This window comes from Muntiacus reevesi, chromosome 12 (genome assembly GCF_963930625.1).
Source record: "Muntiacus reevesi chromosome 12, mMunRee1.1, whole genome shotgun sequence".
Classification (NCBI taxonomy): domain Eukaryota; kingdom Metazoa; phylum Chordata; class Mammalia; order Artiodactyla; family Cervidae; genus Muntiacus; species Muntiacus reevesi.
This window is the reverse complement of record NC_089260.1, coordinates 65,756,861-65,783,695: the sequence shown is the minus strand read 5'-3', so window position 1 is coordinate 65,783,695 and position 26,835 is coordinate 65,756,861. Positions and strand designations below refer to the sequence as shown.

At 48.2% G+C, this 26,835-nt stretch overlaps 1 long non-coding RNA gene across 16 annotated transcripts in view; it reads right to left on the bottom strand.

Annotated features, from left to right (window-relative positions):
* Positions 1–26,835, bottom strand: part of LOC136144681 (uncharacterized) — a 421,108-nt gene that overhangs the window by 217,618 nt on the left and 176,655 nt on the right. For 13 of the 16 annotated variants that reach the window (XR_010658627.1, XR_010658626.1, XR_010658619.1 and 10 more), the window contains one exon: positions 11,230–11,376. This is a non-coding gene — a long non-coding RNA (uncharacterized lncRNA). Of the gene's footprint in view, positions 1–9,057; positions 9,208–11,229; positions 11,377–26,835 lie in introns of all 16 variants that reach the window. The other 3 variants (XR_010658623.1, XR_010658620.1, XR_010658624.1) reach the window with 1 other exon arrangement.

The window sequence follows — 26,835 nt, the reverse complement described above, 5'->3', positions numbered from 1 at the left end:
CACAATAACTCCAAAATGGACAAACTCAGTGTCCATCAACTGACCAATGAACAAAATGCTTATATATATCCACACAGTGGAACACTGTCTGGGCATCACAAGGAATTACGTACAGATACAAGAGATGAGACGACGTGGATGAACCTTGACCATCATGCCAAGTGAAAGAACCGGTCACAAAAGACCCCATGCTAAGCTACACGCTGTATCTCATTTAAACCTCACCATCTTTGTGCGAGGTGGGTCACGTGGTAACTCAGCTGAGACTGAAGATTTTGCTGAGCAAAACAGCAGGGTCACAGTAAAACCAGGGCTTTCTGGCTCGAGCCCTTGCTTCTGACCATAATAAAACATCGTGCCTGCTGCCAGGACACAACAGGGAACCAGATCCACGCACGCTCAGCTCCAAACGCCACAAATCATGATTTCATTGATTGGAGACGTGTGCTGCAGAAACCACGGGCTGGAGGGAGGAAGAGCATGGTGCAGTCCACGGGGAGAGTGGGCCTCTGAGAAAGGGGCACGTGGGCTGGGCCAGGTGAATGGTGCTGTGCCAAATGCCGAGAGAAGAAGGTCCTGCTGTGGACGGCTCAGCACACGGCGGCATCACGCATGGGGGCCGAGGATAAATGCCCAAACTTCCTGAAGGAGAATGTGGCGAGTTATACAACCTCAAGAGTCCTTGTTTCAGATTTTCTATCTTATGGGAATGCATCTTAATAAAATAGGAAAATGTAGTTGCAAAGATTTAACAATGAGAATATTCAGTGAAGCACCGTTTGTATGTGCGTGCTAAGTCATATCAGTCACGTCCGACTCTGCGACGCTATGGATTGTAGGCGGCCAGACTCTACTGTCCATGAGATTCTCCAGTCAAAAATACTGGAGTGGGTTGCCATGCTCTCCTCCAGGGGATCTTCCCAACCCAGGGGTCGAACTCACGTCTGCTGTGGTTCCTGCATTGCAGGTGAATTCTTTACCGCTGAGCCTCCAGGGAAGCCCGAAGCACTGTTCACAGCAGGGCAAAAGTTGAATTCATATGTCTGTTCCAGATGCTTAAGAAACACTGAAGGGGCTTTGCCACTTATGTCTGAACAACACATGAAGCTGGGTGTCCCAAGAGTCAGTGATGAAGCGGAAGTGCACGTGTGGGAAGATATTTATCATGTATTTAGTAAAACAGCTATTTATGAGCTGATGTATAGACTGCCGTACTATTACAAGTTTATGTGTATATATATATACACACATACACATATAGACATACATATATACTTGCATATATATATATACACACACACACACATATATGCATGTGTTTTAATTCATTTAATTAGTCACCTTTGAGTGATAACAAGTATTCTTAGCTTCTCCTCTATGTTTGTCTGGGTTTGTGGATTTTTCTGGAGAAGATATTTTGTGCTTTGTAATAAGAAATGAAGGACAGCTGGTGCCAGACAGGAGTGAAATTCTCCCAAAGTGGTTTGATTGGTAAGAATTACTCCTCATTTATCTGGTGCATCCTCAGGAAGAGTCCACCATGAGCCTGGGTTATGCACTGGGAGATGGAGGGAGATGAGGCAGACAGAGCTCCTATTTCATGAGGAAGCTAGTCAGGTAAACACATCAGTGCAGTCTATGATATTTGCAGAGAGGCCTCCAGCTTATGAAAACGGGAATGATCTCTTCCCATACTTTGAATGCAGACTCAATTACACCTCACAAACTCAGCCCTAAAGATCTAGTAAACTGAAAGAGTCCCAATAGCTGTGATAAGACTAGCATTTTGACTTAAAACTAGCCTGATATCTCTACCATGCGGGCCTCTGTTTTCCTCATCTGCAAAGTGGGTGACTTCTCCAGGTGGCCACAAAGATCAGCTAAGGGCTCCACAATAACACAGCCCTGTACACAGGATGGACGGGGCTTAATGCCAAGATCTGAACCTCTCCCTATGAGGACTGACAACCTAGAATTTAAATCATGATGGATGCCAATGTGTGGGGAAGAAAACAAGTTTACGACTGAAAGACTGAACAGAGCAAGGCAGTGAGCAGCCTGATTCCAAGTCAGCGGCCCCAGCCAGCTCACGCCTAATGTGCCTTCCAACTCGGGCAGCGCCTGACTTTTGGAATGTGTTTGGAATCCCAAGGACAGTCTGTGCATGTTAAATTAGGAAAAAAAAAAAATTATCTGCGAGGTTTTGTTCACATGTTAAAGGGAAGTATTTAGGACCTATTGCCTTGAAAATAAATCTTCTATAACTCACCTCTGGGACAGTGAAAAAAAGGCCTTTCCCGTTAGGTGAACAGGGTTTTGAATGTGGGCTCTGTGCCCTTTTGTAGATTATTTATCTCCTAGCTTCAGGATAATACTATCTTTCCCGCAGGGTAATTATTTAGAGCAATGCATTTAGATGGCGTAGATGCTCAATAAATAGCAGTTGTTTTTTAATTCGGGGGGAGACTCAGAAAGCAAGGGGGTCTCATCACCCAGAAGGGAATCAGCTCATCATGAAAGGGAAGGAGGCCCGGGGTGGTCTGGCCACCCAGAGCTAAGGCTGACCTCAGCTCAGCCTGGGAAAGGTGAGGCCAGGATAGTGTGTCTCTGTCAGTGATGTGGGAAAGCTAAATTAGACTGCAAATCCAAATTTAAGGCTGGCCCTGTGCTCTGCGTCCCTCTGAGAGCCTGGTTGTGCATGAGCAGAATGCACTAGGTATTTCTTGGGGGAGGGGAAGGGACAAGTCTTCACTGGAGAGTGAAGATGGCTACATCGGAGGTGGCAAGGGGCAGCTGAGAGTCCAGCCAGGAGCAGAGTGCATATGGTGGGGTTCCATCAAAGTCACCAAGTGCGACTGGTTAAATATTCCCAGTCTGGGTCTAGTTCTTGGTCTCCAAGGCCTGGGCTGGAGTCTGTGAATAATCTGTATTTTACCAGGCCCCATGGATACTTCTGACACTTTCCAAGGGCAGGCTTGGGAATCACTCCCACAGTAGAGAAGAGCCAGGCGTTGGCCTCAGAAGGCCTTGGTTCAAGACCCAGCTGGGCACCAGCTTTCAGGACCAGTTTTAAAATTCTGGGACTGGACCCAGGGCAAGGCAGGCTGGGATGTCTCTGCAAGCTACAAACATAAACAGGGAAATAGTCATGTTAACTCTGTACTGTTATATGTATATGTGTGTGTATGTATATATGTATATGTGTATATATGGTTTTATATATATACATACACACATAACCATATATACACATATACCTACACACAATATGTTTTCATGTATACATATACATGTATATATGCATAAAACCACATTATCTGTGTACATATACATGTATATGAGTTTCCCAGGTGGCACTGCTGGTAAAGAACCTTCCTGCCAATGCAGGAGACATGAGAGATGTGATTTCAATCCCTAGGTCGGGAAGATCCACTGGAGGAGGGCATGACAACCCAACTCCAGTACTCTTGCCTGGAGAATCCCATGGACAGAGGAGCCTGGTGGGCTACAGTCCATAGGGTTACAAACAGCTGGACAGGCCTGAAGCAACTTGGCACAGTACATGCACGTATACATACATAAAAGCACATGTGTGTGTTCACATATATGTATGTATGTATATAAAGTCATGTGTGTATACACATGCACACATACAAGCCTATATACACACATTCACACTTATATGTGCAAGTGGATACACACATGCGTATGCATACATGCATGCATACACAGGTACAGGCACACACACATTATGTGCTTATGTTTGAGGATTAGTATTTCAGTTGATCCTCAAACATCTCTACTGTAGCACAAATAGCCCGTTTTCCTGATGAAGAGTCTGAGGCATGGAGAGAATATGAAACTTGCCTAAGATTATAGGACCAGTCAGTGGTAGAGGCAGGACTTGAAACAAGGCAGACTGACTCCAGAGCTCCCATGCGCCCTCAGTGCAGCAGGACAGATAACTAAGAGGCTAAGCAGAGGGGAGACTGAAACAGGCAACCCGCCCCCAGGTGGAGACGGTGACCACTGACGTCTGCCCCGAATTCCTCTCATTTCTGTACTTCTGTGTTGTTTCTTCATTGAGAGCTGGAGTCAATGTCTCCTGCCTGTGTACACACACACACACACACACACACACACACCAAAGCCTAGCCAAGCTGACACAGAAAAGTAACGCTCAAATTGCATCTTCCCCACTCTGTATCAATCCGTCCTGCAAACACAAACCCAACTTTCCTGGCCCACAGTCAGGATTACCATCATGAATCTCACAGTCAGCAGAAAGAATGACACTAGCAGTTAGAGCCCATCAAATTAAACCATGGGGTGCCTAAAGCAAGAAGGTACCAGCCCCACCAAAGCCACTGGCTGGCAAATAAGACTAGAGTATAAGGTCAGCAGGCATGGTTGAAATGGACCATCTGCTTCACTCAACAGGTAACAGGAACAAAGATGGCAGCATGAATGTCCACTCACAAGGAGGGAGGAAACCATGGTTGGTTCCAGGGCCTGGCTTTGCTCGCTACTGACTGTGTGATCTCAGACCACCCTTCACCTCTCTGGCCTCATTTCCCCAGGTAAGCTTGGCGATGTCCAAAGAACTATCAAGCTTTTCTCATGATTCTCTTTAGCTTCATCTTAAGCACTGGTCATTGCCATAGCATTTACTTTCGACTTGGGGGGAGACCCTGATGCTGGGAAAGATTGAGGGCAGGAGGAGAAGGGGACGACAGAGGATGAGATGGTTGGATGGCATCACTGACTTGATGGACATGGGTTTGGATAGACTCCGGGAGTTGGTGATGGACAGGGAGGCCTGGCGTGCTGCGGTTCATGGGGTCACAAAGAGTCGGACACGACTGAGCAACTGAACTGAACTGAACTGAACTGAACTGAACTGGGAGGAGAAATCCAGCAAACTCCACTCTACCACTGTAAACAAACGAGGGGACAGAGGGTGTCGTTGACCTTATTGTAACACAGAAAGTCACTGATGAAACCTCCAAACCCCAGGAATTCCCAAACCCAGGCTCTTTCCTTCCTACTGGTTAATACCGCTCTGCTCCCATGCTGGATTCTAACTCACCTTTGCAGGAATTCACACCCTCCCGCATTACTGGACATGTCTTACAGTCACTCAGCAGTTCCTCAGTTAATGCAGAACTGGTGAGAAGTTATCAATGTCACTGGAATTTGTTTCCTTGCCCCCACCAAAGGCAGCTGCTTCCTTCACACTGGTATCAATCGGGCCAGGAAGTTTCTTTTTCCCTGCAATCTATTGTATGCAGCAAGATCAGAGGGATCTGTCAAATGAAGGATGGAACAAGCTGGTCACATGGAGATACCGGCTGGCCCCTCTGGATTGGCCCATCCCAGCCCTGTTGGCCGGTTGGTCAGTCCCCTGTGCTAGGGGGTTCCTCTGTCTGATAGTAAGAACAAAAGGAGAGTCATTACGATAATTATCAGAAGCGCCGTCATCATGCTAAAGAACTTCTGGTCTGTTCCAAAGTCAGCTAGGAAACTGACCTCACCCCCTTCCTATAAACTCATGGCCTCCAGTCCATCCAAGACTGAGGGATGAAATGCGTCTCCTGGAGGCAATGTGTCCAGGAAAACAAAGATTTCCCATCAGATGGGATGTCTACTCATCTCACAGCTGAGAAAGCTAAGGTTGATCAATACCAATGTGTATACAAGTATACAGCGTGTGCAAGACTCTATTCTCTATTCTCATAGGCAGAATAGCAGTCCTCCAAAGATGCCTATGCCCGAATCCCTGAAATTTGTGACTATACTGGGTTACATGGCAAAGGGGAATTCAGGATGCAGAGGGAAATAAATGGCTAAAGTGCTCATCTTAAGACAGTGAGATCATCCTGGATTGTTTCTGTGGGCCCAATATAATTGGCAGTGTCCTTAAAAATGGAAGAGGGAGGCAGAAGAGAAAGATGAGAGAAAGGAAGAAAGGCATGGAAAGAGGACATGAAGCTGGCTTCATAGATGGATGAAGGGGCCACAAGCCTAGGGATGCAGGCAACCTTTAGAAGCCGGAGGAGCCCACAAGAGGAACCAGCACTGTGTTCCCTGATTTTAGTGAGACCCGCCTTGGATTCTAACCTATAGAGCTGTCAGATAATTAAATGTGTTGTTTTAAGCCACTAAATTAAAAAGGCAGACACATCACTTTGTCCAAAAAGGGCTTAGAGTCAAAACTGTGGTTTTCTAAAAGTCATGTACGGATATGAGAGTTGGACCATAAAGAAGGCTGAACATCAAAGAATTGATGCTTTTGAACTGTGGTGCTGGAGAAGACTCTTGAGAGTCCCTTGGGCTGCAAGGAGAGCAAACCAGTCAGTCCTAAAGGAAATCAACCCTGAATATTCATTGGAAGGATTGATGCTGAAGCTGAAGCTCCAATACTTTGGCCACAATAAAACTAACTTATTGGAAAAGATATTGATGCTGGGAAAGATTGAGGGCAGGAGGAGAAGGGGGCAAAAGGATGAAATGGTTGGATGGTATCATCAACTCAATGGATATGAATTTGAGCAAACTCCACGAAATAGTGAAGGACAGGGAAGCTTGGCATACTGCAGTCCATGGGGTCAAAAAGAGTAGGACACAACTGAGTGACTGAACACCACCACCATACCATAAACCATATACCAATAATACCATATACCAACCGAACTACATTCAATGAGAGAACAGATGACTCTTCCATTCCCTTGGTGTCAACTTCTCAATCACTAAATCACTGATTGCCACGGCCAAGCCAAAACCATAACCACCAGTCAATGCCCTAAATGAGTCCACATCATGCCAGGAAGTCAGACATGGGTAGAAAGAGAAGAGGTCTGTTCCTGTTCTCCAGACAAGAGGAGGTCAGAGGCCTTCCAACAGAGGAAGATGACTCCCAGGTGGAAGAGCCCAGAGAGAAGGCTAAAGATGGGATGGAACTTGAGCTCAGGTGCATCAGGATAGAGTGGGACAGGCCGTTAGAGAGCGGCGAGTCCCCACTTACTGAGGACCTGCCATGAGCAGGCCCCAGCAGACACCTTCAGACAGGTTCTTCTCACGAGAGCCCTGGCACAGGAATGAGATGCCCATGTCACAGCTGAGGACGGTGAGGCTCAGGGTGGTGAAGTGACTTGCTCACAGCCCCAGAGCCAGCCGCTGGTAAAGCTGGAGTTGAATCCAGCCCTCTCGCAGGCCAGAGCCCACGAACCCCTCAGACTTCCAAAGAAGAAAGGCTGCAAACAAGTCATAAAAGTCAAAGAAAGGCATTGGCAAGTTCGAAAGACAAGGATGAGGCCTTGCTTATCGTGACTGACGCTCCACACAAGGGTGACCGTGATCAAAGCACAGGGGTGGAGTGACAATCAGTTGGGCCTTAAATATCACGCTGAGAGGTCAGGCTATTTTTACAAGTGGAGAGGGACGGGGTCGGAGCTGTGCTTTCAGTATTTGGACTTGGCCATGGGGAGGAGCATGGAAAACAGCACAGATGACATGAGACCCGGGGCAGGAGGCGGGCCGGGGGTGCAAGGTGACAGAAGGAAACAGGAAGCAAGCAGAGGCAGGACTGCTGGCTGGAGAGGGGGCCAGGGAGAGGGAGAAACCACTTCTCCTGACCTTTCTGATGAGGATAAGATTATGCCTTGAGAACAGGGCTTCCCAAAAAAACAGGAGAGGAAGAACCCTGGGCACATGTCCCTTACATAGGCTGCAGTACTCAAATTGTGTGGTTGCTTGGACTGCCTGCATCCATGCGGGAGCTCCGTCCATCGGGCGCTCTGGCCTCAGGCCCTGGGTGACCCTGCGATGCCCCTGCCCCTGGTACCTTAGGGAAAAACCCAGGCACAGAGATCAATGGAACCCAAAGGCAAGTGATGAAAGAGGGCAAGAAAATGATGAAGAGACTGAGGCTCAGTGAAGTAAACAACTCACCGGATAATACAGCGAATGTGTCCCAGAGTCAGGGTGCTAACGCAGGCCCTTCTGTGCAGACCCTGCCTGTACCACTCAGGGACCCAGGAGGGAAGAAGCGAAGGAACAAACACTCTGACCTCGCTCCCTTCCTACCATTGGGCCTGCCAGTGTCTCTGCAGCAGAAGCCCGAGGGCACAGGAGCCCCATGCAGCACCCTGCCTATTGCATCCACACAGGTCAGCCTTCAGGTGGGGACACGGAGGCTACCCAGGACCTCATCACTCCCACAGCCAAGATCCACAGCAGGAGGCCACCTGCCTCTCTGTACAAGGCACACATGCCTCCACCCCAAGCTGGTCCAGCAGCATTATGCCTCTCCTTCCTTCCTCATTTCCACCCCGGGCCCTGCCCTGCTCCTATCACATGCAGAAATCTCATGTGGCCTTCTTTAGTCAAGGCAGGCCATTGGGAGTGGCTGTCTCGAGAGAACAGGGCCAGCTGATGCCACTGCCGGCCAAGCTGCCCACCTCCCGGGCCCTTGCCCACCCCGGGACCCTCCCTGCCAGCCCTGCACACGAAGGCCTGGCTGCCAGTAAAAAGAAAGGGCTCCTATCTCTGATTCAACAGGGCTCCTGATAAGAAATGTCATCCCTTGCTGTGTAATATTACCCGGCCGGATAAGAATCTCTATCAAGCTCAAACACATGGCTGGCCACAGAACACAGAGCCCTCTGGAGCAGGATCATTTATTTGCTTAAGCTGAAAGCCCTGGGCAGCCGAGAGGAGTACAGTGAATAAGAGACTAAGAGCCAAATTAGAATCCATCTGACTGGGGGAGTCGGGATTCTTTTCCTCCGGAAGGATGAGGCCCCAGAGGACACCAGCAGGCCTGCCTCACTTCTCTCCTGACTCAGTAGGCGCCTTCACCTTCTTCTTTCCTCAAAGGGCACATTCACTTATGTGATCACATTTAATCCTCACGACAACCCCAAGGGAAGCATTTTCAGCCTCCACTTACAGGTCAGGAAATTGAGATTCAGCAAGGTTAAGCAAAATGGCCAAGGTCACACAGGCAGCCATGCCAGCTCACAGAATCAGACCCGTCCGGTCTGACTCACCAACCTGCTGTCAGATCAGCTGCTGGGTCACTCGGCTGTTACAGCTAAATTAATCAATTCAGTCACATCAGCCCAATGGACAGAGTCAGCTACACAGTATCCTCTGGAAGGTCCATTTCAAGCTGCTCTCCCATCTCCTTCGAGTCTCTGTAACCTGAGGAATAAAGAAGCCTGGCAGAGCATCGAAACTCAAGGCAGGGAAGGGGAGGCCAGGGGTGGTACCCAGGAGAGGGAGGAGGGACACCCAGCGCTTCCACTTCTGCCAGTGTATTTGAGGAGTAGGAGACAGAGAGCACTGTGGAAAGAAAACTTCCCCTGCATTCATCATTCAGGTGTTCACAGATACTAAGGGAAAGGCTACTGTATGCTGGATCTGGGCTTGGTCCAGGCAATAATTATCATTGCAAATGAACAGACCCTGCCCTCAAGGAGGGGTCTGTCTTCTGGGACTCACAGATCAGCAGAGTTGGGAACCACAGATTGTAAATGCAGGCGCAGGAAGTCTAGGCAGCTGATTTGGGAGTGGCGGATGCGGACCATCGGAGCCATCAGCACAGTCTGCATGCTGTGCCATGCCCTCCTTTTTTCATTTTTTAAAGTCAGCTTTGTTAACTGGATGTGAGGGGAGTCTGGGGGAGAGAGAATGGTTGCATATCTATGTGTGACTAAGTCTGCTTTGCTGTGCATCTGAAACTAACACAATATTGTTAATTGGCTATACTCCAATATAAAAACAAAACAGTAAAAAATAAAATAAAAAATAAATTTAAAAAATCCACATGGTTAAGGCCAACAGCAGTGAGTACAACCTCAAGACTGTTCCATTTCACTACATAAAGCCACCCTTCCTTTTAAGAGCTGTATGAAAGTGACAGTGAAGTCGCTCAGTCCTGTTGGACTCTGGGCTAGGCTCCTCCATCCATGGGATTTCCCAGGCAAGAAGACTGGAGCAGTATTCCATTCTATGGAGGCACTGTGATGCAGTCAAGCAATACCCAACTAAGGAGCAGGTAAATTGTGTCTCACTGTGGGAGATGAATAGGTGAAGCACACGCGACTGCTAGGGAAGTGAAAATATGCCATATGATACCACCATGGTGGATACATGGCATTACACAGTTGTTAAAAAATGCTCAACCCCAGAGTGAATCCTAATACAAACTATGAACTTGGGTGATAATGATGTCAGTGAAGAATCCTAACACAAACTATGAACTTGGGTGATAACGATGTCAATGAATGTCAGATTTGTCAACTGTAATAAATATACCATTCTGGTGCAGGATGTTGCTGCTAAGGAGGTTGTACATGGGGACAGCGGATATACGGGAACTCTGTACTTTCTACTCAACTTTTCTGTAAACCTAATAATAATGATAATAATAATAAAAAAATAAATTGATCAGGCAAGTGTAAGTTTAGCTCAAAAATCTCAGTTCCATTTGCTTTCTATTGACAATTTTTTTCACCCTAAATTTGGGTCATAGTCTTCTGTTTCTTCACGTAGCCAGTAATCTGATTAAAAATCAGGCATTGAAGATAGGGTTAGGAGATTAAGAGGTATAAACTACTAAGTATAAAATAATCAACGAGCCTTTAGGGAACAGAGGTAACATTTTATAATTACTATAAATGGAGTATAATCTATAAAAATTTTGAATTACTATGCTGTAAACCTGAAACTAATAGTAGTATAACCAACTATACTTTTATTTTAAAAATAAAATAAAAACTAAGCATTGCATGTCAGTAAATAAATAAGTAAATAAAAACAGCTTCACCGTTGGCTGTTTCAAGCAATGTTGAGATGAAGACCCTATTCACATCACCTGCACCTATGCATGTGTTTGTGCAGAATATGTTCTAAGAACTCAGCCAGCCATCTCTAAGCCTGACTTTTCCTGCCCCCATCACAGTAGGCATAAGAAAGCCTCACTCTTCACCTTGGCAGCTGATGGCTCCTGGCGCACCTGCCCTGTTCAGACACTGGCAGGGACTCCCTGAAAAGTGCCTTCTTGCTCCTTGTTGAGCAACTGCTGACTTTCTCACAACAGCACATGAGCAAACAAATATGTACCTCTTGGGTCGCCAAGACACCATTTCTTCTGCCTCTGCCTTAACTGGCTCATGGTGATTGAATTCAGGAATCAAGCTGAACACAAAACAAGACACCTACCTCTCTTCATCCAAACTGCTCCTAGAACTGGTAGGCTTTCTTCTTTTTCTTCTGGACCCTGAGATGCTCAAGAAGGCAGAGAACCAAGGCTGGAGAGAGGCAGACCTTCCACGGGACCTCAGAACTCTTTCGAAATCACTGCTCAACCTAAGGAAACACAGTAAATCAGTGTCAGTTATGCACATGGAACCCAAGGCACCCTGAAGGAAAGCATCTGTTACAAACAGAAAAATCTTCTAATATCCAGAAGGCAAAGAGAATACATCTTCATGGCTGAAATAAAGTGGAAGCTAAGGTAAAGGAGATCATCCTACATGTGGGAGGCTGGCCATCCACTGGTAGACGCTGAGGGAAGAACAACCATGAGCAAAGCCCAAGACAGAGCCGCATTCCTCTGGGAGCTCTGAGGGCACTGAGGAAAACGCCGCAGGCCACGTGGTCCTGGATGGAGGGACCAAGAGCTCTGGGAGCAGAGGAAGGCATCACTGACTCGTCCTGCAAAGATGAGAGAAGAGGATATTTGAGCTAGGTATTGAAGAGCAGAAATTCACCAGGCAGGGGAAAGTGGGGAAACTTGCATGTGACATGAAGTCTGAAAGAACAGTCTGCCAGCACTCAGGCTGTAAAGGGAATCCCTTGCAGGCTGTGCTAAGAGTTCGCTGCTGCCCACCACCTGCCCCCTCACCCCCCTGACAGATGACCAGATACTATGGAGACTCACAGAGGCTCCTGAGCAACAGAGAGACAGATCAGATCTAGGTCTCAGCATCACCATGAAGGATGAGCTGCTGCTGCTGCTGCTAAGTTACTTCAGTCGTGTCCGACTCTGTGCGATCCCATAGATGGCAGCCCACCAGGCTCCCCCGTCCCTGGGATTCTCCAGGCAAGAACACTGGAGTGGTTGCCACCTCCTTCTCCAATGCATGAAAGTGAAAAGTGAAATTGAAGTCGCTCAGTCGTGTCCGACTCTTAGCAACTTCATGGACTGCAGCCCACCAGGCTCCTCCGTCCATGGGATTTTCCAGGCAAGAGTACTGGAGTGGGGTGCCATTGCCTTCTCTGGAAGGATGAGCTGGTGAGTGCCAATTCTCAGCCATGTGGGAACCAGTAAGCCATCCTGCAGAACAACGGACAAAGTGGCTACCACAGTGGCCTCTGGAGCCAGCTCTCTGTCTTCAAATCTCAGCTCTGCCCCTACCAGCTTGAGCAAGCTACTTACCTACTCCATGTGCAGCCTTCTCACCCATGAAATGAGGCAACATCAGCAGTGCCCTCTTAGTGCTAGTACCTGGATTGCGAGTTAGATGAGTTCATATACATAAGGTGCTTAGCACAGGGCTCAGGACATAATTAGGGCCCAAGACATGACAGCTTTGGGACCACTCCATCTCCCGGGTTCCCCTACAATCCTCTTTCATCACTGACACTTCATTTGAAACACAAGTGGTCATGAATCTGAGCAAAACAACATGGTTTGCTTTAGGAGGGCTGGAACCCTGGTTTGAAATAGAGTTTGAGAATTTGCCAGCATCTTTTCAGATTTCCCTACATTGCTGTAAGAGGATGACCTGAGACAGTGGTTCTCGATGCTGCTGCACCATAGCATCACAGGGGAGATGTTAGAACGCTGCTTCCCTGGGCTCTGTGCCTAAGTCAGGATCTTTGGGGGTTGGGTCCTGGCAGCAAGATTTTAAAACTTGCAGTTAATTCCAAGGGAAACCCTGTTTGAGAACAACTGTCCTATGAGCTTCCCTAGTGGCTCAAACAATAAAGAATCTGCCTGCAACGCAGAAGACCCAGGTTCAGTCCCTGGGTCGGGAAGGTCCCCTGGAGAAAGGAATGGAAACCCACTCCAGTAATCTTGCCTGGAGAATTCCATGGACAGAGGATCCTGGAGGGCTACAGTCCATGGGGTCACAAGGAGTCAGACATGACTGAGTGACTAACACACACCCATGACCTATGAGTCAAATTTAGCAGGAAAGGGAAACCGGGCAAAAGGGAAAGTGCACCCTTGGAGCTGTGTCGCTTCCAGAAGGCACTCAGCCCTCTGGGGTTCTGTTTTCTCCCCCAAAGGGCAGGTGTGATGATGCCTGGACTCCATACACCTCACAGGGCAGTGGGAGGCAACCTTGGGCTAACAGACTGAGAGAGCCTGGGTCACAAACACTGTGACACACCCCTCAAAGCTCTTCTGGGAACAGAGGAGGGTAACGCACCGTGGTGATGAAACCAGGAAGGCAACTAGTGGCGAAAGCACTGGTGAGATGCAGAGAGCTAGTAACGGTCCTAAGCCCTCTCACTAACCAGCTGGGTTACCAGCAGTCCCACCTTTTTGAGATTCAGTTTCTTCAGCAGTTGACTAGGAATAGCTGGATAACTAGATTGACCTGACCTACCATTTAGACAAGGGGAGGATGAGGGGCAAGACATGAACATGCAGGTTGAGCTATGAAGAGTCAGGCTCATGCAGAACATTAAAAAAAAAAATATTTGATATTCTGACTGTACTAGGTCTTTGTTGCAGCACATGGTTCTTTGTGGCAGTGTTTGGACTTTAGTTGCAGCATGCGGGATGTGGGATCTTAGTTTTCCAACCAGGGATCAAACCTGCATTCCCCTCCATTGGAAGGCAGACTCTTAACCACTGGACCATCGGAAGTTCCCATGCAGAACATTTTGACTGAGCATTTTCCAGATCTTTCCTGGAACGTGAAAGGTTCTGGAGGAAAAAATGGCCCCTTTAACAATAGCTGTGACTGAGAGGCTGCGAGTATTTCATGAAAGTTTTCATCTGGGCAGGCTGGGAGGGAGCCTGCCGGGGTCCAAGTGGGGTGGGTGATAGGCCAGCAAGGCAGGGTGTGGCCCAGGGCTGCCCCGGCCGAGACGTTAAGATAGGAAGTGCTATCTAGGAACAATGGAACCACAACACCGTTGTCCTAGCCTGAATCTGACAAGAGGGGATAAGACTCCAGGAAACAGTCCTCTGACAGCTGGCCAGAGCGGCTCTGACAACCTGTGAGCTGCTTTATTTGTTCATTCATTCATTCACTCATGTGCCCTGCAACAGTGCACATCAACCACATACCAAGAACTGTGTTAGATGGTGGGGATGCCGAGGTGACTAAGGTTCGGTCTGCACCCTTAGGAACCACAAAGATAAGTAAGGCAAAGAAAGAAGCAACATTTAAGTATAACACTATGTGCTAAAATACAACAATAATAAGATTGATGGCCGACTCTACACCAGGAGACATGCTTGACATTTTGTATTTAACACCTCAAATCCTCGATGTCCTCTCCAAGTCAGAGTCCATGTTCCATTTTACAAATATGGAAACTGAGGCTCAGAGAGGCTGACGACTCGACACAGATCACACAGCAACCTGGAGGCTGGGCTCGTATCTGAACTCAGGGCAGCGGTGCTCCGACACTGGAGCTCCTTCCCTACAGCTCATTGATGTAATTCAGAGAATCACATAAGAATGAGACAAAGGACCCTCCCCCGTGTACCTCCCACAAGCACTGTCCTCCTCCCTTCAACAAAACAGTTTAAAAACCATAACAAGCAAACAAGCGGAAAAAAAAGAAATGAGGCTTGGCACCCAGCCTGAGCTCATCACTCAATACATGCTGACAGGCCAGGATCCAACTCTCACAGTGTCTGAGCAGAGGAGGAGAGGTGGGAGGTATTCGGGAAGTAGCAGGCTTGAGGTTGAATCCCAGCTTCAGAATTTACACCTCCCTGAACCTCAGTTTCCTCATCTGAAAAACGGGAGCAATAAAACCCACCTGAGAAAACTGGGACAAGATCCAGGACACAGAGACAAGTTCCTGACCTTTAAAGTCCCGCAAAACACCCCCCAACAAATCTCAGGGGAAAGAAAACAGTAAATGAAAGTACAACTAGGAGAGACACTGGCACATTTTAAGGGCTCCCACCGAGTCTGGAAACAGACACCACATGGAAACGTGGTATCTTCCACAGAGCGCTGGTTCCCTCCCTCGGACAAGGCTTTGAGAAGGGGCAGGAGCTGGCTTCAACCCTGGTGCCACACCTGCCCACCTACCTGGGCATCACCCCCTTAACCCTCTCAGGATGGCAGCCACCAGCGCCCAAGTTCTGCTCAGAAAGCCGGGGTTCAACCAAACAGGGATGCCCTGGGACAGCTGCTGCAGGAACGATGATCACTACTACCTTCATTGAACATTTACTGAAGCCTGACTTTGTTGCAGTCACTACGCTTAGTTTTTCTTTTTTTGTTGTTTTACCAGCAGGAAGGGGTTCATGGTCTAAATCAGAATTTAAAGCACCAGACTTAAATGACTCCAGATTCCTCAACTTGCTCAGCCTTGAGCCAGTCACTTTACCTCTCTGTGCCTGAGTCTGGGCCTGCAGGTCATCTCTAAAATACACACTTCTGGGGGACTTCTGTGGTGGTCCAGTGGGTAAGACTCTGTCCTACAGGGGCGCAGGTGTGATCCCAGGTCAAGGAACTAAGATCCTGCATGTTGCACAATGCAGCCAAAAATTTAAAAATAAAATTGACACTCTTCCATTTAGCCCATATTTCCCACTATTTAAATAGTAGGGAATGTGAGTCCCTACTCACATTCCAGGGACTAAAGCATTAAGTACAACTAACAGGGACTTCCCTGGTGGTCCAGTGGCTAAGACGTCCTTCACCTTCCAATGCAGGGGGTGCAGGTTTAATCACTGGTCAGAGAGCTAAGAACCCATACATCTTATGGCCAAAAACCCAAAACATAATAATGGAAGCAATAAGGTAACAAGTTCAATAAAGACTTTTAAAAAATAAATTATAAAAAGAATTAAATACAAGTAACAGCGATCTCAGTCAGCATTTGCAGGGAGCGAGAGGGAATAGGGTTAGTGAAGATAGTCAAGTAAGTAACTACATAGAGGGTTAGGTTAACAGAGATCAACAGAGGAAGGCAGGCAGAGAGAGATGGGGGTGAGGTAGGTACTGTTTACAAAAGAGTGGCCAGAAACATCTCTCAGGTAAGGAGACATTTGTGCACATGTGTGTGTGTGTGCATGTGCACGTATGTGATATTTGTTGAGCATTTACCATACTCCAGGTAGCCATTCCAGGCTTCGGTTAGGTTTCTCATGTACAATAACTCATGTACCTTGTTGATATCCCTAGAAAGAAGACAGTGATAGGGTCCCCATTTTACACAGGACAAAAGTGAGACCCAGATTGCTTAAATAACTTGTTCAGATGACCGAGGAGATGAAAAGCAGAGTAGGCTACAGGTCTCTGAACCGCACACATTAATTCTTCCATTTCTAGAACCCTGTTTGCCAGAGAGTGAGGTTCTGTGGATCGTTACTGTGATCACTGTCAAGAGGCTCATAAGAAAAGAAGTAAAAAAGGCAGAGGATGAAAGAAGAGAGAAGCACAGAACGACTTACATCACAAAATACATGTTTGAAATCCATCTGGAGAATAGAGGGGCGGAGACTAGGCTCTGGGCCCTCTGTCTCTGAGATGCTCCACCTTCACTGCCTTTTTATTCATCTTAATTTCCTCTGAGGGAAGAAGACCTGAGTTTCCTCATCCATTTCAGGCTGACTTCTGATTTGCAACTTTGTTCAAAGTCCTCCTGGCTCCCACACCAAAGAAAAAAGTCCAGAACAGCTCGTGCTCTTCTCAAGGCCATCACTCCAGAGCCAACACTGGCACTTTTCTGCACAAAGTGTAGCTTCCGGCACGGGAAGAAGGGAAGGCTGGGCGGCCCATGATGGTCCTGCAAGGTCCCAGGAAGCAGACGACGTAACACAGCGGGCCCGAAAATTGACTCCTCCTTTGAAAAACGGGCACCTGCCTCAGAGACGCACACTCCAAAAGGCTCCTTTGTAAAGACTGTCGAAGAACTTGCTTCCAGGAAGTCTCCACAATGTGCTTTTTCTCTGATTTCCCCTCGGACTGGAGCTCCTGGAGGCAAGGCTTCAGGGTCTTGCCCTGTACATCTCACATCTGTAAGGAGAGTGTGCCTGACCAGTGGATCCAGAGATGGATGGATGCAAGGGAAGAAGAAAAGGGAAAGGGAGAGAGGGAAGGAAGGAGGGAAAGAGGTGTGCAGGAGGGTGAGAAAAAAAAAAAATCTGTGACATGACAAATGCGGAGGAAGGAATAAAAGCGGAAAACAGATAAAAAGTATTACCATCACTATGCGTGCATACTAAGTTGCTTCAGCTGTGTCCGACTCTGTGACCCTATGGACTGTAGCCCACCAGGTTCCGCTGTCCTGGGATTCTCCAGACTAGAATACTGGAATGGGTTGCCATTTCTTCTTCCAGGAGATCTTCCTGATCGAACCTGCCTCTCTTGTGTCTCCTGAGTTGGCAAGTGGGTTCTTTACCTCTAGTGCCACCTGGGAAGCCCGTCCATTAGTATGGAAGAGTTGGGGGGGCGGGAAACGTGGTATACTACACAACAGTTAAAAGTGAATAAGGTGTGTATGCACACAGAGACGAGCTACAAGATATATTGCTGAGTGAATACTGAACACACTGAAATATCTGATCTCCTCCAGCTCTGAACGCCACAGAGTCCATGGGATCAGGGACAAGGCTGGTGGCTGAACCTGGGGTTAAGTCCTAAGGAGATTAGCTGACTGAGTTCGCTGCCTTGCAAACACACCCATGAGAAAAGGAAGGTCACGCTTCCCTCTAGGCCTCCAGGCAGCATCCATCTTTTGACTCGACTTTGTATCCACAGTACCTTGAAAATACTTGTACTGGTTTCAAGACAAAAAGCATCAAATGTGCATTCCTCAGCTGGATTCCTCATCCAGCCCCCAGCCTGTGATAACCCAGTAAGAATAGTGCATATGTGTACAGAGTTACAAACTGAAGAACTATGGGCTCTTTCTGGCTACAAGTTTCACCCACAGGATGCTTAAAATACTTCTGAATTCACCGCTTACATCTAAAAATCCAGGAAATTTCCTTACAAAGTCCAAAAATGTATTTGGCAGCACTGGTCCCACACAATACAACACCTGGCAGGATTGCTGAGGGCAGGGTAGTCCTTTATTTAAGGTATGTGCCCTCCCAGAGGATGAGATGGTTAGATAGCATCACCAACTCAATGGACATGTATTTGAGCAAACCTTGGTAGATAGTGGAGGACAGAGGAGGCTGCAGACTGCAGTTTCTGGGGTCGCAAAGAATTGGACATGACTTAGTGACTGAACAAAAACCCTCCTGGGATGGCTGGAGTCCTATTCCTCAGAGAAAACCAGCCCAAACTCAACGCAGATGAAGACGTCACTGCGCAGAGAGGTGAGGAAACCTGCCTGAGGTCACACAGCAAATTAGTGGCAGGATGGGAACCAGGACTCGGCATTCCTTACATAAAGGCCTGTGTGCCTTCCACCTGCCAAGCTGCACTTCTGCTCATTCAGAACCAGTCACGGCCTTAGAAAGTAGACGATCCACACGACAAGGCGTCTGGGATCACCCTGAGTCCAGAGCAAAATCCAACTCAGGCAGAAGTGACGCCTAGGACGACACAGGGGCCCAAGCACACGGCACCATAATTAGCCCAGACCTGGTCATCGGAACACCTCTTGCACAATGTTATTCTTTGCTTCATGGTTTCCACATCCAGAAGACCAATACTTCCCTAAAAATCAATTGTCCCCAGCAACCCACCTACACAGTTCTTGGAAAATATGGGTTAAGCATTCTGCCTCACACACACTAAAAAAAAACAGAAAAAAAGGAACAACAAAGAACAAAGAGGGTGGGAGAAACTCATCACCACAGTCCTGTGTACTTTTCATTATTTGCCCCAAAGGTTTTTCGAGTCACCAAGTTCAAATGACCCTGTTTCTTGGGGTTGCAGAACTAGTTTTACCAACACTTGATAGAAAGGAGGCTTCACGGGTTTTAATAAATGCTATCACTGGCTGTCAAGAGATAGTACATGGCTTCAAGAGGCTGGAGGTTTAGGGAACTGAAGGTGGCCTGGCAGGAAGACGAGGCTGGGATAATCTGTTCCTGATGCAGGGAAGAACAGCTGATTCCATTCTAATGCCCAGAGGAGGTGAGACATAGGAAATGCAAAACATCAGTCAGATCAACAAGCTGCTCCATTGGAATCATTTCCCAACCTTCCAGAACAAACAAGGAGATAGATGGGTCCGGCTTTAAGAAGAGGCATCATCCAGTGATGCGGAATGCCCAGCACATGGTAAAGGCTCCATAAATATACACATATTTACATAAATAAACACATATACACACACACTCACACGGGTTCTGAATCTCTCGACTTCAGATGGCGAGACCAGTAGACCAACTCTCTCTGTCCATATGTGCTCTCTTGCTGCCCATGCCCAGTCTCAAAGCTTAAATAACATGACTCCCAAATAGGTACCTACATATGTATCCCTTTATTCCATGTCCTACACCATATTCTCAGGGTTCTCCAGAGAAACAGGCAAAGAAATAACGGGAGAGAATTGACAGATTTCCGTTGTTACTCAGTCCTGTCCAACTCTTTGTGACCCCATGGACTGTAGCACGCCAGGCCTCCCTGTCTATCACCAGCTCCCAGAGCTTACTCAAACTTAAGTCCATTGAGTCCGTGATGTCATCCAATTATCTCATCCTCTGTCGTCCCCTTCTCCTCCCACTGTCAATCTTTCCCAGCATCAGGGTCTTTTCCAATGAGTCAGTTCTTTGCATCAGGTGGCCAAAGTATTGGAGTTTCAGTCTCAGCATCAGTCCTTCCAGTGAATACTTAGGATTGATCTCCTTTAGGATGGACTGGTTGGATCTCCTTTGGATATTTTAAGGAATTGGCTTAAACATTCATTGTGGATGCTGGCAAATCCAAAATCTGCAGTATGGTAGGCCAGCAGAATGGAGACCCAGGGAAGAGGAGATGCTGCAGCTCATGTCTGAAGGCTGTCTGGGGGCCAAATCCCCACTTCCTTAGAGGTTTTCAGTCTTTTTCCCTTGGGGCTGTCAACTGATTAGATGTGGCCCACCCACACCAGGGAGGGTAAGCTGCTTCCCTCAGAGTCTACTGATACAGATGTTAATGCCATCCAAAAGACACCTTCACAGTGATATCTAAACTGGTGTCTGACCAAACATCTGGATATCTAGTTAAGCTGATGTGAAATTAACCTTCACACTGCAGATTCATTCAACCGACTGCTGCCTGGATACCTCCTACAGTATGTCTAACGTCCAACTAACATCTCAAGCATGATTCCATCCCTACCCACCACACTCGCTCACTGATCCTCCCTATGACTAAATGGAAACTTCATTCTTTCCTTGTTCAAGGGGAAATCTTGGGATCACCCTTTATCTGATACCCCATATCCAATCCACCAGCAAATTCCACCTTCGCAATATAGTCATTTCTGATCCCTTCTCACAGCATCCTCTGTGACCACAGTCACTGTCATCCCGCCCCTGGATTTCTGCGGGAGCCTCTTAACTGGTTCATCTGCTTCTGTCTTTGCCATTTTCAGTCCATTGCCAGTACAGAAGCTAGAAGGATTTAGTTAAAACACAAGTTGGAGCTGCTCTGAAGCCTCAACGGCCCTATCTTGATAGAGCAAGAGCCAACATCCCTTCTATGACCCCCTCAGCACTATTTCATCTTTGAATCTTTCCTGATCTTTGTGGCTGGACCACATTTCTCCCCAGGGTGGGGGTGGGGGCCTGCCCAACTCTCAGTACCCTGAAAGGTCATTTCCTGAAGCCCAGCCAGCACCCACCAGGGCCTTAGAAGTCAAGTAATGACCCTGAAGCTGAAGATGTTGGGGTATTAACCTGAGGACAGTACTGGGAGGCTGCCTGGGGAGCCGAAGGATATTAACTAAAATAGACGAGGGCGCAGGCTGGGGTGTGCATCTTTGAAAGACCTCCTAAAGCAGCTGGCATGGATTATTCTCTGAATCATGTTGTAAAAGAAGAATTAGTTGGCGGCCAGGTAAGAAGAGGTGGGGGATGGGTGTGGGGTGAGAACTCATGCAGGTGCGCGTCATCTTCTAAGAGCACGCTGCCAAGTGGCTACTGTTTCACACATCCGCAGCCGCGGCCGGAGGAAGCCAGAGAACAAAGACAGAAAGATGTGGTATCTGACCGTGGCCAGGAGGAAGAAGGCCTCCCGAAGGGCCAGAGTGGGGGCAGGGCATGGTGCCTAGTGGACGGCAGGGCCAGGGAACTTGTTCTCCCGCCCCACCCTCCTGAGTCCCTCTCCCTCTGAGCCCTTGTCTGAAGACTCTGAAGGAGGGAGAGAGCAACTGCCATCCTTCATCCTCTAGAACTTGGGCGGACCTCCGAGGACCTGCCTAGATACTGCAGGTGTTTCATCAGCTAGGCCAGGTTCCAGGTCCTTGTGGGGCCTTCCCCCCACTGCACCCAGGGAGACTCTCAGTGAGTGGGACACAGCCTGCCCCAGAGCTTGTTCTAAACAATAAAGGACTTAGCCCTCGACAAGGCAACTGATGGGAACTGTTCATGAATACAAGGAATGATCCTGAGAGGGGCTGAACCAGGGCTGAGCAGGAGGGCAGGGCTGGTGAGAGGGTGTCTTGATTACTAACAGGGCCCTGTAATTCCAGAGACCATCACCCTTGAGCCCAGAAATTGGGCTGCACCCCCTCTCAGCAGGTACCACCACCAGTAATTCTCCGATTTCTTTCCCAGCCTCCTGTTTATCATTGGCATGTTCCACATGATCACAGGCCCTCCCTGTAGCATCTTCGTGCCCAGGAGAGCACCGGGTGTGTGGAAAGTACTGAATGAGTAGGTGTTGAGCAATAACACTGCTCAAGGCTGCTCTAGGAAGGAGACTCCTGGAGAACCCTGGAGCTCAAAGGAAATTTCTTCCATGGTGCGTGCTGAGTCCTGTCTGATTCTTTGCGACCCCATGGACTGTAGCCCACCAGGCTTCTCTGTCTGTGGGATCCTCCAGGCAAGAATACTGGAGTGGGTTGCCATGCCCTCCTCCAGGGGATCTTCCCGGCCCAGGGATAGAATCCAAGTTTCCTGTGTCTCCTGCATTGGCAGGTGGATTCTTTATATACCACTGAGCCACCTGGGAAACCCCCACTAGAGATTCTAGTGCCAGAGTCTGGGTGCGGTCAGTAGTCACCGAAAGTTAATGACTATGCAATCCGAATGGAGTAAGCACTCAGTAAACACCACTGGATGACTGAGGGACCCATCAATTAGCGAGATGGCTGAGCCTGGTGAAAACACTCCAAGTTAATTAGCTGTCACCTTCTCGTTGAGGATCAGCAGGGATTTTCAGACGGACACAGAAGAGCCCTGACCGCACCATGCACCTGTGGCAGCCGCTCACCCCTTCTCCATCCAGAGAGCATGAGGGCAGCGGCAGGGCCCCTCTGAGTGCCAGGGGCCGAGGTGTCATGGTGTGGGAGGGTGGGGAGAAGTTAGCTCGGGAACACAGTACAGGGTGCTCTCCCCTGCATGAGCCATCCTTATTTCATCTAATTAGAGAAAGACAGAGGGGCCGGTACCATGATCACCTATTCAGCTTGAAGGAACTGCTCGGAGAGGTTCAGAGATTGCTCACGTCCTGTAGGGGGTAAAGGGGAGTGTCTGCTTCAAAACCGAGTCTTCCTACTCCCCATGGATGAACCTCTTCTCCCGGACTGCACCAAGCACATGGGCAGCAGGACGGCGGCTGCCTCCCTGGTGACAGAGATGGCAGGACCGCCACATGGAGGAAAATAAGGCAGGAGGAGCAGATCTCACCCGCCTCTCCCGACGTGCTGGCAGAAACACGTGAAATTCCCAGCGCTGCCTTCTGGAAGTCATCTGTATGCACGCACGTTTTCATTTTTACATCGTGCGCATACGAGATGATGTGCTTTCCCTGCATCACTCAGCATGTTATTTCAAGGATCTAAAAATGCTCAGGTGGCATTTAGTCAACCAATTTTATTTTGCACCTGCTAAGAACCAGGCACCCTGCCGGGCAGTCAAGAAAAAAATGGTGAGCAAAATGGGCACTGTCCCCATCAAATGAGTTGGGGAAACAGACAATAATTCGATAATCAGATAATTAAGTGATTATGAAGCATGGCAAGTCATATAAAGGGAAAGTATGGAGTCCTAAGACAGTTTGTAACGGGAACCTCAAAAATGATCATTTTAAAGATCTCATAACATTATGCTAGGTAGATAACCACAGTGGATTTAACCATTCTCCATTTAATTGTTTGGTTTCAACTTTTTATTACCCGAAACTGAAGCTACCTGAGATATATGGAAGTGAGATATCATGATGTCTATAATTTACTTTAAAATATATTAGGAAAAGATGAAGTAAATAAATACAAATGTTTATAATTGTTAAATAGGTAAATGGGTGCTCATTATACTATTCTCTCTACGTTCCTGGATGTCTGAAATTATCTATAATCCAAAGTAAAAAAAAAAATCATGGTTTAATGGGCATTTTCACAAACGAGTGCTTTTTTTTTCTTTCTTTGGATTATCCCCTTAGGATAAAACTGAGAAATGAGGTAATAGAATGAAAATACACAGACACCATCAAGGCCATTTGTGCACACTGCTAAGAAAACCCACTCCGGCGTTCTACCAACTGCCACGGCAGCACAAACATGTACCTGCTCTCCTCCAGCCTCATCACAGCAAAGGATGCCGATGTTTAAATTGTTTCCTCATTTAATTAGTGTAAATAGGCAAGGTCCCCTGTACTTCACATTCCTTCTGTTTTCCTCTAAGCATCTGAACCGCCTCTTGTAACCCCAGCAAGCTGCTCCGAGGAGGGGGCAGAGTGCAGAAAGAGGGAGGATGGGGAGGGGGGACCCCACTGCTGTTTATCTGGGTAAATGTTTGGACAAACACTTTGCGTTCTAGACTCTTACAGCTCTGAAGGTCAGAAGTCCAGAAGAAGTCTTCAAGTGCTAAGATCAAGGTGTCAGCAGGGCTGGTTCCTCCTGGAGAAAGTAAAAGTGAAGGCTGCTCAGTTGTGTCCAGGTCTCCCGCACTGCAGACGGATCTTTCACCAGCTGAGCCACAAGGGAAGCCCAAGAATACTGGAGTGGGTAACCTATCCCTTCTCCAGTGGATCTTCCCAACCCAGGAATCAAACCAGGGTCTCCTGCATTGCAGGCAGATTCTTTACCAGCTGAGCACCTGGAGATCCCAAGGCAAAACACGTTTCCTACCTCTTCCACGTCTAGAGGCTGTGGGCATTCCTCAGTTCCTGGCAGCATCACTCCAATACCTGCTTCCATGGTCATAATACCTTGTCCTTTTGTGTTGCCAAACCTCCCTCTCACAAAGATGCCTGTGATAACTATGGGTCCACCCAGGCAATCCAAGATAGTCTTACCATGTCAAGATCCTTAACCACATTGCCAAGTCCCCTTGGCCACGGAAGGTGACAGTCATCTGGGAGGCGGCTCTAGGATGCAGATATCTTTGGGGGGGGGGGGGGCGCTGTTACCGAACCAACCACGTGCATGGTCTTGTCTTTCTCCTGCAGCATGTGTCAGTCATCATCATGTTCCCAGCACACAGCATGGTGCCTGCCATACAGTGAGTGCCCAGTAAATGCAGGAAGAGGGAAGGATGGGAAGAAAAAGGGAGGGTCCAGGGAAGGAACACAATCCTACCAACCCCACATCATCCCTGAGTCCCAAGTGCAAGCAGGAGAAAGTTCCACTAGGAGATCTTCATCTACGAGGAACAAAGTGTAAGGTGTTGGCATCTTGCTGGAAGAAGGAAGTCCCTGATGGGTAACATTTGTCCCCCTGTTTCCGTGTGTTCCCACAGTAGGCCAGCAAGCAAGAGGTGGCTCTTACCCTGCCCACTTCCTGGGAACCCAGGCAGGGCTGGTTTAGCCAGCAGGCCACTGCTGTATGCTCATGAAGGCACCTTTCCCACAAGAAACAAACCCAGGGCTTGCGTGCATGCTCAGTCGTGTCCGACTCTTTGCGAAACTATAGACTGCAGCCCGCCAGGCTCCTCCGTCCACGGGATTCTCCAGGTAGGAATACTGCAGTAGGTTGTCCCGCCCTTCTCCAGGTGATCTGCCTGATCCAGGGACCAAACCTGCATTTCTTTTATCTCCTGCATTGGCAGGTGGGTTCTTTACTGTTAGCACCACCTGGGAAGCCCAAAACAAACCCAGCTAAGCCTCAAATATTGTCTCCTTGCCACAAATGCTTTTGTTGTCCCTCCTCTCACCCCCAAGAGATACTAAGAATGGCTCCTTTTCAGAGAAAAGTGAAGTCGTTCAGTCATGTCCAACTCTTTGCAACCCCACAGACTGTAGCCCACCAGGCTCCTCCATCCACAGGATTCTCCAGGCAAGAATACTGGAATGGGTTGCCATTTCCTTCTCCAGGGGATCTTCCCAACCCAGGGATCAAACCCAGGTCTCCTGCATTGCCAGCATACGTTTTAACCTCTGAGTCACCAGAGAAGCCCTAAAGACGACCACAATGATAGTTACTGCTAACACCAGGGCAATGCAAACATCATCTCTATTCTATTCAACAAATCAGGCAAAATAAACCTTTGTACGTCCATCTTACAGGTGGAGAAATGGAGGCACGGGGCAGAAGTAACTTACTCCAAATCACCAGCTGAGATAAGCAGAAAGAAGGAGTCTGTCAAGTTCTAAGGCTGGGCTCTTTCCACTCTGACACAAATCTGCCAAGAATGATGGTTGAACTACAGGCACGGAGAGTCAGTCATTCCAGCCTCCACTCCAGAGTTGAGTGATCTGGAGCCCCAGCCCAGTTGAGTGAGGGTGTCCCTGCTCACACAGTCCCACTCTGAACACACAGGTCTACTCCATGTGTGCTCAGCGCTGTGGCACTGGGGATGCTGAGTTAAATAAAGAAGTCGCCATTGCTGCTTTCAAAGGACTGGGGGGACACACACAAAGATAAACCAGAACAGTGCAGGAAGTACCACCTGGACTAGAACAGAGCCCTAGAGGGCTGGTGGACCTATGTGGAGAGGCAGCAACTTTAGCCAGAGGACAGGAAAGCCTCATGGAGAAGGGGGCTCTGTAGCTGGGTATAGTAGGATGAATAGGAGTTTTTCTGGGAGGAAGAGAAGGCTCATTCTGGCAGGGGAAAGAGCATCCTCTTTATAAACCTCTAGTTCACTTGAAAAAGTAAATAAATACCTGGGTTGATGTTTGGCACAGAGTAGGTGTGAAGGGGAGGCAGGGAGGAGAGAGAGAGGGTATCTCTGGTTTCTGTTTCCCCCATGCAAGGCTCTGCACTCTGCTTTTATCAGGCCAAAGTTGGGGCAAAAGAGGTGCAGATGATACCACTGTCAAGCTCACAGCTCAGCAGAGGTGTAGAGGCGGGCCTGCAAAGCGGATGGCTGCCCAGCCTTCCAAATCCGGCCACCCAGCCATCACCCTCACCCGTGTCTTCTTGGCCTGGGACAGCAAGCACAAGCGTGGACAGAGGCCTGAAGCAAGTGAGCTGAGAACAGTGCTCTTAGGGACCAGAGTCTGAGTTGGAGGTCAGAGACTGACTTTGGCATTTTTTATTCCTTGGGGCTCCGCCCTGGGTGAAGCAGGG